This window comes from Oreochromis niloticus, linkage group LG3 (assembly GCF_001858045.2).
Source record: "Oreochromis niloticus isolate F11D_XX linkage group LG3, O_niloticus_UMD_NMBU, whole genome shotgun sequence".
NCBI lineage: Eukaryota > Metazoa > Chordata > Actinopteri > Cichliformes > Cichlidae > Oreochromis > Oreochromis niloticus.
The window spans coordinates 36,620,607-36,633,136 of record NC_031967.2 but is presented as its reverse complement, the minus strand read 5'-3'; the positions used below and the strand labels follow the sequence as shown (position 1 = coordinate 36,633,136).

At 40.9% G+C, this 12,530-nt stretch overlaps 1 protein-coding gene across 7 annotated transcripts in view; it reads right to left on the bottom strand.

Annotated features, from left to right (window-relative positions):
- Positions 1-12,530, bottom strand: part of LOC102083182 (zinc finger protein 708) — a 40,394-nt gene that overhangs the window by 25,997 nt on the left and 1,867 nt on the right. The window contains exon 1 of one of the 7 annotated variants that reach the window (XM_025900704.1): positions 5,254-5,308. The exons of the other annotated variants lie outside the window; for them this stretch is intronic. The gene's annotated coding sequence lies outside the window, so the exon portion shown is untranslated. Of the gene's footprint in view, positions 1-5,253; positions 5,309-12,530 lie in introns of those variants that run through there. 7 annotated transcript variants of the gene reach the window in all.

Below are 12,530 nucleotides of genomic sequence, written 5' to 3'. Positions count from 1 at the left end.
CATGTTCAGCTCCAGATTGTGCTGACTGCACCAGAGTACCAGCCGCTCAACTTCCTGCCGGTATGCAGACTCATCACCATCCTGAATGAGGCCAATGACAGTGGTGTCATCTGCAAACTTTAGGAGTTTTACAGCCGAGTTCTTGGAGGTGCAGTCATTAGTGTAGAGGGAGAACAGTAGTGGTGAGAGGACACATCCTTGAGGGGCACCAATACTGAGGGACCGAGTTTCAGAGGTGATCTCCCCCAGCCTCACTTGTTGCTTTCTGTCTGTCAAGAAGCTGGTGATCCACTGACAGGTAGCTGGAGACACGCTGAGCTGGGAGAGTTTGGAAGAGAGAAGTTCAGGCACGATGGTGTTAAAAGCCGAACTAAAGTCCACAAACAGGATCCTGGCATAAGTTCCCGGGCGGTCGAGGTGTTGCAGGATGTAATGCAGCCCCATATTCACTGCATCATCCACCGACCTGTTTGCCCGGTAGGCAAACTGCAGAGGGTCCAGCTGGTGGCCTGTAATGTCCGTCAGATGGTCTAACACCAGTCGTTCAAAGGATTTCATGACCACAGACGTCAAGGCAACAGGTCTGTAGTTGGAATGCTCTGGAATTGAGCATTAAGACCTGCAGTGTGAACATAGCCATATTGAAACAGACGCAAGGCAGCCCAGGCGGGGAAATTTTGCATCTCATTTTATTTCTCTATCTGATAAGAAAACAATTCAATCAGATAGCTATTTATTGTGAATGAAATACTGTTACATTTTCAAGCACTTTTAAGCACCACATCTGAAATTCAAGCACTTTTCAAACCTTGAAAAGACGACATTAGAATTCAAGCATTTTCAAGGATTTCAAGCACCCGTACGAACCCTGTACTGCTTTAACTGTTAAAACAGAAGGCAATACTGCGGCTGACAGGGTTTATTATGTGAAACAGCAGCTCGTTTAGTTTAAACAGTCTGCATTAAGCTGGGCAAACACTGTGCGATTTTTTCAGTCACGTTATTCCGCTGCTGCTCAAACTGTACAATTAAATCGCAGGGGTTAGAAGTTCATAGGTCACGATGCAGGGTCTCACACTATACGGCCTGATGCTCTGATGCGACCTGAGTGCTCAAACTGTGCGTCCATAACATGAAGCTTATCATACAAAATCTGTCCCTCGCTCTCCCTCTCTCTGTCTTTCACTCACACACACACACACACACACACACACACACACACACCATCAACTTTGCTAAATTGCTAATGAAAAACATTGACCAGGCAGCTGTGATCGAGCAGCAATGTCCATCCAACTCTTTTCATGGTTGTTGTAGTCGTTATAATTTTGTGAGGCCACATTGAAAAGCCTCGGATACGGAAGCGTAGAGCTATGTCACGTTATAACATGAAAAGTATATTTTTCTAACAATATACTTTTAATGTTTGTGCAATATACTATCATGTTAGTACAATATACGTAATTATCATGTTGTACGAACATGATATATTGTTCAAACATGAAAAGTTTGAACTTCTCATGTTTGAACAATATAATATCATATTCGTACAATATAATATTTATAATGTACGAACGTGATTGTACATAATTATCACATTTGTACAATATAAATATTATATTGTATGAACATGATATTATATTGTTCAAACGTGATATAGCTCTATTTTTCTTTTGCCTGGCTGGCAGCTCTATGCTTGCGTACTCGTAGGATGAGCTTGACTCATCCTACGAGTTGTGCCTCCATCTCTTGTGTCCAGATCACTCGCTGCACTGTCGTGCTGCTCCACCTTTTCTCTTTGATTTCTGGGTTTGTGCGTGCGCAGTGTGAGAGGCTGCGTTGAGGGGCGACAGGATTTCATACAATACAATACAATTTTATTTATATAGCACATTTAAAAACCCGAAGGCACACCAAAGTGCTTCACAGCAATACGGAGAGTATTACAGGTTTGATTATCTTGCGACCATACGATTGATGATTGGGAGCTGGTCGTGAGGTGTTAACTGCTTTTCGTTACCCCATGTATACTACAAGATGCACACACGATTAAGGCAAAACATGGGCCAATCCCCAAAACGGTTGCACGACTGAAAAATCGGCTCAAACTGGGCCAAAAATCGCACAGTGTATGGCCAGCTTTTGGAGGCTAGCTTGAAACAAACATCTGCAGCTTAGAAAGAAATTAATTAATTAATTAATTAATTAATTAATTAATTAATAAGAAATTAATATAGCCGCTACAGTGACCATCAAAATAATGAAAAAAATATTGCCGTAAACAGTTTATTTTGCGACACCACAAAACAAACGATAGCGTAAAATGAAACGATAGATGTTTTTATATCGTCATCCGATATATATCGTTATATCGAACAGCCCTAATGGAGACAGTCAAATGGTTCATCTATGTTTGATGTGTGCTTTACATGTGTGTGGCTGTTACTAAAGTTGGCGCGCTCTAGGGGGCGTATGCGTTCATCAAAATGGCCAAAGGCTGATGTGTGTTTATTCCTCCCTAAATATCGTCGGTGAAGTTTGCCATGCACCTCAGATTTTCCTGCGCACTTTCATACCTCTGCCAACAGGTTATGGGCCCAGGGAGCTAAGAAGTTTTCCAAAAGAGTCCATGTGTTTTTGCCACCGAGAGAAACGCCGTGAAGTACTGCGCTATCGGTGAGGATTAGCATACCATGCTAGCGCCATGAGCCGACGAGCCGCTGAGTCAAATAGCCGTTGGGCTCAGCTAGTTTTTGATGGAGAATTACGAACTATGGGAGACGAAATTTTTGGTCCACCTTTGTTTGCAAGGTTTAAGAGACATTATTTTGAAGCAGCCTACTGACGCGGAGGGAGAAGAACACAGAGCAAAGAATACAGAGGCCTACGCGGAGCTGATCCAGTTTCTGGATGACAAAAGTTTGTCTCTTGTTATACGAGAAGCAGCGGATGATGGACGGAAGGCACTGGGGATTCTAAGAAACTATTATGCAGGTAAAGGGAAGCCTTGTATAATTAGCCTGTATACAGAACTCACTTCGCTCCAAAAGTCCAGCAGTGAGAGTGTGACTGAGTATGTGATACGAGCAGAGACAATAATCACGGCCCTGAGGAATGCTTGAGAAACACTGAGTGATGGACAATTGGTAGCAATGGTTTTGAAGGGACTGCCAGAATCATTCAAACCGTTTGCTATCCATGTCACACAAAGTGAGGTTGAAGTGACTTTTGCTGAATTTAAAATTAAACTGCGAAGCTATGAAGACACAGAGAAAATGCGCACCGCAGCATCAGATGACAACGTCATGAAAGCACGTGCACGACCGAGCGACAATCCCACGTTTGAAAAATCGAATGACCGTGGGGCCGGCAATGCAGACAGTGTGTTTTAGATGCGGACTAAAGGGACACAAAGCCAGGACGTGTCAGTGCAAGCAGTGGTGTAGCGAGTGTAAAAGCACCACCCATCGGGACTCAACCTGCAGATGGAAACGGCGGCAGGACAACGCACGGAAAGTTTCCTAGGAGTCGGGTAGCAAAGACTACGCATTCCGGGTAAGCAGCGAGGATGCAGCGTTCCAGTCAGAGCATGGCATCAACAAAAAGGGTCTGATAGTGGACACAGGGGCAACTTCGCATATTGTTACAGATATAACAAAGTTCAGGAGATTCGACGACAGTTTCCAGCCCAAGTCACACTACGTAGAGTTGGCTGACGGCACTAAGTGCACTGGAGTTGCAGAGCAAAGTGGGGAGGCAGAGTTTTGCTTGATGGACAGCAGGGGGCAGTGCCACAAAACAACCTTGAAACAGGCACTGTACATCCCATCGTATCCACAAGACATCTTCTCTGTGAAAGCAGCTACCTCAAATGGAGCAACTATGATCTTCAAGCAAGGAAAAGACACTCTGCGACACAAAGACGGTACAAGGTTCCCAATATATGAGTAGAACAGACTGTACTACCTACAAACAGTAAACACTGAAGGTACAGACCAGTGTAAGGGTTGCTATGACATGCAAACATGGCATGAAATTCTTGGTCACTGTAATTATGATGACATTCAGAAATTACAGGGTGTTGTTGATGGTATGGCAATCAAAGGAAAAACAGATAAATCTGTCTTGCATTGTGAACTGTGCACACAGGGAAAGTTTGTTCAAACTAGAAATAGGGACCCTGATGCACGAGCCAAAACCGCCTTAGAGCTGGTACACACAGATCTAGCTGGTCCAGTAGACCCAGAGTCCAGAGATGGATATAGATTTGCATTATCATTCACTGATGACTATTCCAGTGCAGTGTTTGTGTATTTTCTGAAAAATAAGAGTGACACAGCAAAAGCAACACAGAAGTTTTTGGCTGATACATCAGGTCTGACAATGAAACAGAATTTATGGGAAATAAATATCAGGCACTCCTTAGCAAAAATGGAATCAGGCATGAGACCTCAGCACCATACTCACCACACCAAAATGGTACTGCAGAACGCAATTGGCGCACTCTTTTTTGATATGGCCAGGTGTATGCTAATAGAAAAACAGTTACCTAAAGAGTTGCGGACTTAAGCAGCGCAAAAAGCAGCTGTAGTGAGGAACAGATGCTTTAACAGACGCACAGAACAGACACCATATTTAATGCTGACAGGAAGAAGGCCAAACCTTTCCAGGATGCAGACATTTGGGTCAGTGTGTTATGCCTACAGGCAGAACAAGAGAAAGCTAGACTCAAGGTGTGAGAAAGGAATTTTTGTTGGATATGAAAAGAACAGTCCAGCTTATATGGTCTACTACCCAGACAGTGGGAAAATACAGAAGCATAGACTGGTGAAGTTTGAGACCAAAACAAGAGTAGAGAGACAAACACAGACTGACAAGGTGCCAGATGATGAGGGTGACTTTGAGACACCAAACAGGTTCACCAAGACCAGAGAACAGACTGATGTGAGTACAGAACACACAGATACTCAGGAACAGATTCCACTAAGCATGTCTGAGATGAGCAACCAGTCACAGGAGAATGAACTCGACTGCGAGACTGTAAGGTACCCAGAGTGACAAAAAGGCCTGGGTATTTAAGTGAATATGTTACTGATAAGGAGGATTGTGATCAAGTACTCACAAACATGGATTATTGTTACAGAGCAATGTGTAACATACCCCAAACATTCAAAGAAGCAATAACTTCGTCTAACTCAGAGAAATGGGTCAGTGCAATGGATGAAGAGATGCAATCACTATTGCATCATTTACCTTAATCACTTTGCCTGAGGGTAAGAAGACAGTGGGGGGTAGATGGGTGTACGCAGTCAAAAACAATGTTGATGGATCTGAGAAGTACAAGGCATGTTATGTTGCTAAAGGATACAGTCAGAAGATGGGTGTGGATTATGAAGAAACATTTTCCCCTACTGCTAACCTGACTAGTATCAGAGTGTTGATGCAAAAGGCAGCACAAGAAAACATGCTTTTACATCAGATGGATGTTAAAGCTGCCTATCTTCACGCACCAATAGATTGTGAGGTATTCATGGAACAACCTGAGGGCTATGAGGTAAAATCCGACACAAATGAAAAATTGGTGTGCAAGTTGAAAAAGTCGCTATATGGGCTAAAACAATCAGGCCGAAATTGGAACAAGTTGCTGCATGAATATCTGAGTGAGAACAACTTTGTGCAAAATCCCGCTGACCATTGTGTTTACACAAAGATGACAGAAAATAAGAAGGTGATTCTGATTATAAGGGTAGATGACCTGATCATTGCTGCTAGTGATGAAAGTGAACTAACTGTTGTGAAGAAAATGCTTGCAGCAAAATTCAAAATGAAGGATTTGGGTAAACTGAGACATTTCATTGGTATAGATTTTGACCAGAGTGATAACTGTGTAAAAATGTCACAAAAACAATATGTGGAAAAAATACTTGAAAGGTTCGACATGCAGGATTGTAAAGAAAGACTGACACCTTGTGAGCAAAAACTGAACTATGCTGATGATGCAGAAAAGATGAGTGATGTCAAAAGGTACAGAGAAGCAGTTGGTAGTCTGATCTATTTGGCTACATGCACAAGACCAGACTTGAGTTTTATAGTCAGTAAACTTTCACAGTATTTTACTGAGCCAACTGAAGACCAATGGACTACAGTAAAACATGTACTGAGGTATCTGAAAGGGACAACCGAGAAAGAACTGTGTTACAGGAAATGTGACAACAAAGAACTGAGGTTGTGGGCATACAGCGATGCTGATTGGGCTGCTGATGTAACAGACAGACGGAGTACAACTGGTTATTGCATAAGCTTGTCTGTAGATGGTCCTTTAATCTCATGGAAAATAGTGCTGGGCGATATGACGATATATATCGTGTGGACGATAGAAAAATGTCTATCATGCCATTTGTCTTCTATCGTTTATATCATACTAACCCAAATTTTATAAATTATTACATAAAATATATAATTAACCCTTTACAACCGGTCGGAGTAGGCACACTCCGTTTTACCTAACTATTTTTAAATCCCTGTAGAACTGGAACCACGTAAGGTAGTGCAATATAGGGCTGCTCAATTAATCGAATTTTAATCTCGATTACGATCTGGGTTTTCAACAATCATTAAAAATGACTGAGCCGATTATTAGCACCTCCCTCGTGCTTTACTCTCGCGCTGCTCCGTGTGGCAAATCGAGTGCACCTCTCTGCGTTTCGAACATGCGTCACAACAATTAAGAGGACCCGAGGGAAGCTCGGAAAGCTAAGCAGAAGTTATTTGGAGAGGAGAGGATAATGGCTGCTGAAGAAAGAATGCCGTTGGTCGAAAAGAGAGGTAAAACGACTTCAGTGGTGTGGAAACCAATGTTCCCTCTAAGCTGTGCGCGTGCGCAATTGCGCACTGCTGGCACGGTCTCTACGCACAGAAAATCTGCGTTGCACACAAAAAAAATGTAACCTGAATTGAAATTAAAATTAAAACTTTAACAATTCTGTTTTGCAGTGTTAGTCAGTAAGTGACTGGCTGCTCCTGTATGGGATTAGAACGATGCCACCTTATCCTATAGTCCAGCCAATAATGCGATTCACATTCGTATATATGCAGCCAATCAACGTTGTTGACAGGCTATGACAGCGTCCTTATGTGCCGACACTGGTGTTTTAGCTAGCAAAGCGGCGTGGCTGATGTGCAGTGAAGCCACATTAATGACAACGTGTACAACCTTTGGAGATGTGAGCAGGACAGACGGAACAATTGACGGAAAAAGTGTGGACTTTATACCAGTTTTTAAATTGTGTTGATAGGCCACGTAAAACCAGAGTTATGATAAAAATATCTGCAATGTTTGGTTTTCTTCCTGAATACTATCGTTGTTTATATTTACTGCGGGAAGAAACGGTAAAAACGGTGTTTTATAAGGAAAACGCTCGAAAGCACTCTCCGCCTGTGAGCAAAAACAAAACCAAAAACCCCCCCCACCCTTTCCTATTGGTCGAAAAAAGTACCGTGTCGACCAATCAAAAAATGATATGGCAACGTGTCATCTAGTTGTTAAGAAACGGGGGGAAGTTTTAGGAGTGACGGCGGTGTTTTGAGATGTGAGAGATTTGAGATGTTTAGCACAAATCTTGTGTAGTTAGTGTGTAGTGTAGTCAATAGTTTTGTTGTGTGTGTCAGAACAATGAGGTGACTGCTGAATCTTACAGGTGTTACAGGTGTGATACATCTCCTGTTGTCAGGCCTGCAGGTATCAGGCTGTTGTTCTCCTTTATCTCATAGTGGACAAATTCTTTTTTGGAGTGGCACAAATAATTTGTGTGGCATCAGATTTGATGCAGAACAGCTGATTGTTCTGTAAATAGTTTGAAATGTTTATTTAAAAACGCCTTGGCTGCATTAAAAAAAATAAATAGCTGCAAAAAACTTTGTTGTTTGCCAAACTGAGTTACTTTTTTGAAGTAGTAACTATATAATTAATTGCCCAACATTGGTCATTATACACTGTATTTTGCAGACAGTTATAGGACTCTCCCAGACCACAGACTCATACTCATAATACAAGTCAGAGCTTTATGGAAAAAAAAAAAGAAAGAAAGAAAGAAAGTTGTGTTTTCAAAATTGGAGTTCAAGTTATTTTCACTTCCAATAGTGTTAACATACTACACAGATCATGAACAGGATTTTTTAAATTTTCATTGTAAGTGGGCTAAAGCAGTTAATTAAAAGTAGTCTAACATAAATGTAAATGCTGTAATTTGATTATTTTAATAAACCATGTAACTTGGATGGATTAGATGCTGGCGTGACCACAGTGCACACGTCTGATGTCGCTCACAGTGGTCCAAGGGATCACTCAGGGAGTTTGTGTGTTCGCTCAGACACATGAAGTATTTGAGGGAACATTGGTGGAAACATTATGGGTTCGCGGAGTCAGACATGGATCAAATATTGTGCAGTATTTTGAAGTTCACTAAACATAGATGTTTACATTTTTCATTTATTTTTTATATTGCAAACATTTGCACTGTAATCAGTATTTGCACACTATTTTATATTATTTTTTGACAATCTTTAAAGCCATTATTCAATACATTGTTATTGTTAAATAAATATCGTCAAATAATCGAGATCTCAATTTCAGTGAAAATAATCGTGATTATCATTTTTGCCATAATCGAGCAGCCCTAGTGCAATATTTTTTTTTTGACACCGAAGAAGTTGTACTTACATCTTATGCCATCAGCTTGTCCTAGGTCAGTGGCTCCCAAACTTTTTTTGCCAGGCCCCCCTTTTTTACAAGAAAAATGTTCGCGCCCCCCCACCACCTAACCGAAAACGGAGATTATTTAAAACTCCTTTTTTGCGTTTACGTGTGGACGAGGATTACAGAGTTCGTCACGCAACGTCAAAGGTATGTGCCTCTTTTCACGTCACGCTGTGCGCCATGTTATTGTTTACATGAGATGAATTGCAGAATGGCAGATAGAGACAAAATACTGTTGCTGTTAATCTGACTATCTTCAGGTTTTACACGCTTACATACACACACGCAGTTACTGTCCCTGCATTTAGAAAGGCAGAGGTGTCACGGTGTAATTATTTTACATGTAGTTGTTTTTTTTTCCTGTGTAATAATATTCAACATTGCTATCAATACATTTTTCAAAAAATGTCTCTCTGTGCAAAATGGGTTTAAACACGTAAACAGCTGTGGGATACTGTTTGTCCATGATTTGAACAGGGGGAACAAATTACGGCAGGATCAGCCTGATATTATTTGTATCCCGCTGTAACTTTACTGCATAAAGAGCTAACATGTCCAAAATGTCAGGAGTAGTTAGTCATTACAAGAAATGTTTGTGAACTAAAAATCAAGAATGTGGGATCCTGTTTGTCCGTGATTTGGAGAGCCCAGCGCTGCTCCCGACGCAGGGAAACTAATTTTGCAGGGGAGACCTACCTTGGCACTTGTGCAGGTGAAGCCAAAGGGAAGATATGCTTCACCATATTTTCCTGTCTTTGGCTTGGAAGGAAGTTGGTTTGGAAACATATTTGGCGATGCTTCATCTCCTGCTTTGCACCTGTCCACAGTGTCCAAGCGCTCTTTTTTTCTTTTTTTTTTTTTCATACCGCGCCCCCCCTGCAATGGCTCTGCGCCCCCCCTAGGCGGCGGGCCCCACACTTTGGGAACCTCTGTCCTAGGTCACGGTTTCCTTCCACGTATAACTTTGCAAAAATTGCATAAGAAGCACTTGCAGCAACAAAAACATAATATTCCAAACTTGCAGCAACAAAAACATAATATTCCAGAAACACGCTTTGCCGATGTTGATAATACTTCCTACGTTGGCATATACGTCAGCGCGAACTATCACATGTCCGCCATTACCTCCCCGAAACCGGAAGTGACGTCATTTTCGCGAAAGGGCCTTGTAAGCCTATGTTGGTGTTTTTAAAAGTCATGTTTTATTTTATGCTTTTCTGTATCATTTCTGGGATGCTTAGAACTCAAATTACACTGTTTAAAATAGTTTATTTTGATGCATTATAATATTTTTTTCATCTTTCCTGTAGTATATAAAAATTAGTGTATCTCAAAAGTAAAACTATGAAGACACTCAAAATAAATTTCTCGTGGTTGGAAACTTTTGTATTTACAGTTTTGAGGGATACACCTCTTAAATTTTTTAACTAGAAATATATGTAAAAAACAAAACAAAAACGATTTTCAGGTTTTTTTTGTAGTTTATTGCACTACAAGTTTTTGCAGTTTATGTAGTTACTATGGACTTAATGCATACATATTATTAAAATTTGGGCTATAATGGTTGTATTGATATATGGAAACTTGAAATGCTCCCACAAATGGCACTACAGCATGTAAAAACATAAAGATAAACTCTGGCGGACTTAGTTCTATGGTAGGTCTTAAAGGGTTAAATAGCCTGTGGGAAATATATTAGTGTTGTCTTCTCACTATACATGCTCTTAACTTTATGCAAGAAAAAATAAAGTATAAAAAAAATGATATTTTTCGCAAAGTAACTCCGTCTCGTGGTTTGCGAGCTGGTGCTGCTGTACGTGCACCCGGATTTGCGACATACTTTACGGTAACTCAAAACAAAGACTGCACCCTGCTGTTTACAGACTGCGTACTTTCTAGATGACCACAGGTCAGGTGGTATATCGTGATATATATCGTTATTGTGATATAAAATAATTCATATCGTGATAAATATTTTTTCCATATCGCCCAGCACTAATGGAAAACCAAAAGACAACCTACTGTTGCATTATCTACCTGTGAAGCTGAGTACGTGGCTTTAGCTGCAACCCTACAAGAAGTTTTGTACCTGATGCAACTGTTACAAGGTATCGATGGACAAAAATATGAACCGCCAAAAGTTCATGAAGATAATCAGGGTGCAATTGCGTTGGCGAAGAATCCTGCGACGAGACAGAGATGTAAACATGTTGACATAAAGTACCACTTTGTGAGGTCAACTGTGAGTGCAGGAAAAATAACTCTGGATTATTGTTCAACAGAAGAGATGATAGCAGATGTAATGAGAAAACCTGCAACAAAAGTTAAGTTGTTCAAGTTTGAGGAGTTTATGTTTGGGCATTAACATGGTATACGGACATGTATACAGTACCAGGAAGAAACCCTGTGTTTGTTGTTTATTTTTTATTTTGTTACTTAAGAGTATCATAATATGAGAGCAAGTGGGGGTGTTGACATAAGGAGAGAAAATGCTCTCAATTATGGAGACAGTAAAATGGTTCATCTATGTTTGATGTGTGCTTTACATTTGTGTGGCTGTTAATAAAGTTGGCGCGCTCTAGGGGGCGTGTGCGTTCATTCAAAGGCTGATGTGTGTTTATTCTAGGCCTGCACAATAAATCGAAAATTTATTGTCATCGCGATATCAGCCTGTGCGATGAGCCCATCGCAAAAGACAGCGTAAACTGCGATAATTGGGTACCTTAAAATGTTTACACACGTACTTTAAAGAATTTACCAATCAAAGAAAATCCAACTGCGATAATTGGGTACCTTAAAATGTTTACACACGTGCTTTAAAGAATTTACCAATCAAAGAAAATCCTTTACACATTTGACCAGTCGAATAGAGCCCTTCACGGCATTAACCAATCAAATGGATTAGAGGCCCGCCTCCTACGCAGGTGGGGAGCGAACAACGCTGCAGCAACGAGTCAGAGTTGTAAAGGCTGAGAGCGAGACGCATGACGAGAACGGTACTGACTATGAACTCGTGCCTAAAAAAAAAAAAAAAAAAAAATAGTGCCTCGCTTATTTGGAGGTACTTTGGATTTGATGAAGACAAACACAGGTACTCTGCAAAACTTGCCGAACACTCGTGGCAACCACCAGAGGAAACACGACTAATCTCCACCATCATCTTCAATACAACCACAGAGAACTGTTTGAAGAGTTCCCGAAAGATAGGGCTAGCCAAACAAAGGTTGCTAATGTTAAGACAAAGAGCGCAGCAGTCCAACAGCCGTCTCTGTATCCGCGTTTTTCAAGTGGAACTAATGAGAAAACGTCGAAGCACTACAAAGAAATAACAGAGGCCATTACACATTTTTTGACAAAGACGTGATGCCTATAAATACAGTCACCAGTCTGACACATAAAGTGGACCGGAGATACCGCATCCCCTCACGAAACTACTTTTCCCATGTCGCCATTCCACAAATGTACGAAACATGCCGCAAGACCGTCATGTTTGAACTGAGCCAAGCTGAAAACTACGCAAGCTCTACAGTAAAGTTTCCTCTCCAGTTTTGACTTACATCATAACTACTTGGTGAGTGGTAAAATGATGAACAAATGCATTGAGATAATTTGCAGTATAATTTAAGTTATGTTTATTTAAAACTAATTATAGAGATTGGGATGGATGTCTTTCAGAATTCAAGCCTCAGAAATTTTTTTTTTATGGGGGCAATGTCTCAATGTTAAAGTGCACCTTGTTGTTACACTGCTAATACAGCAGCTTTCATTCATTGCT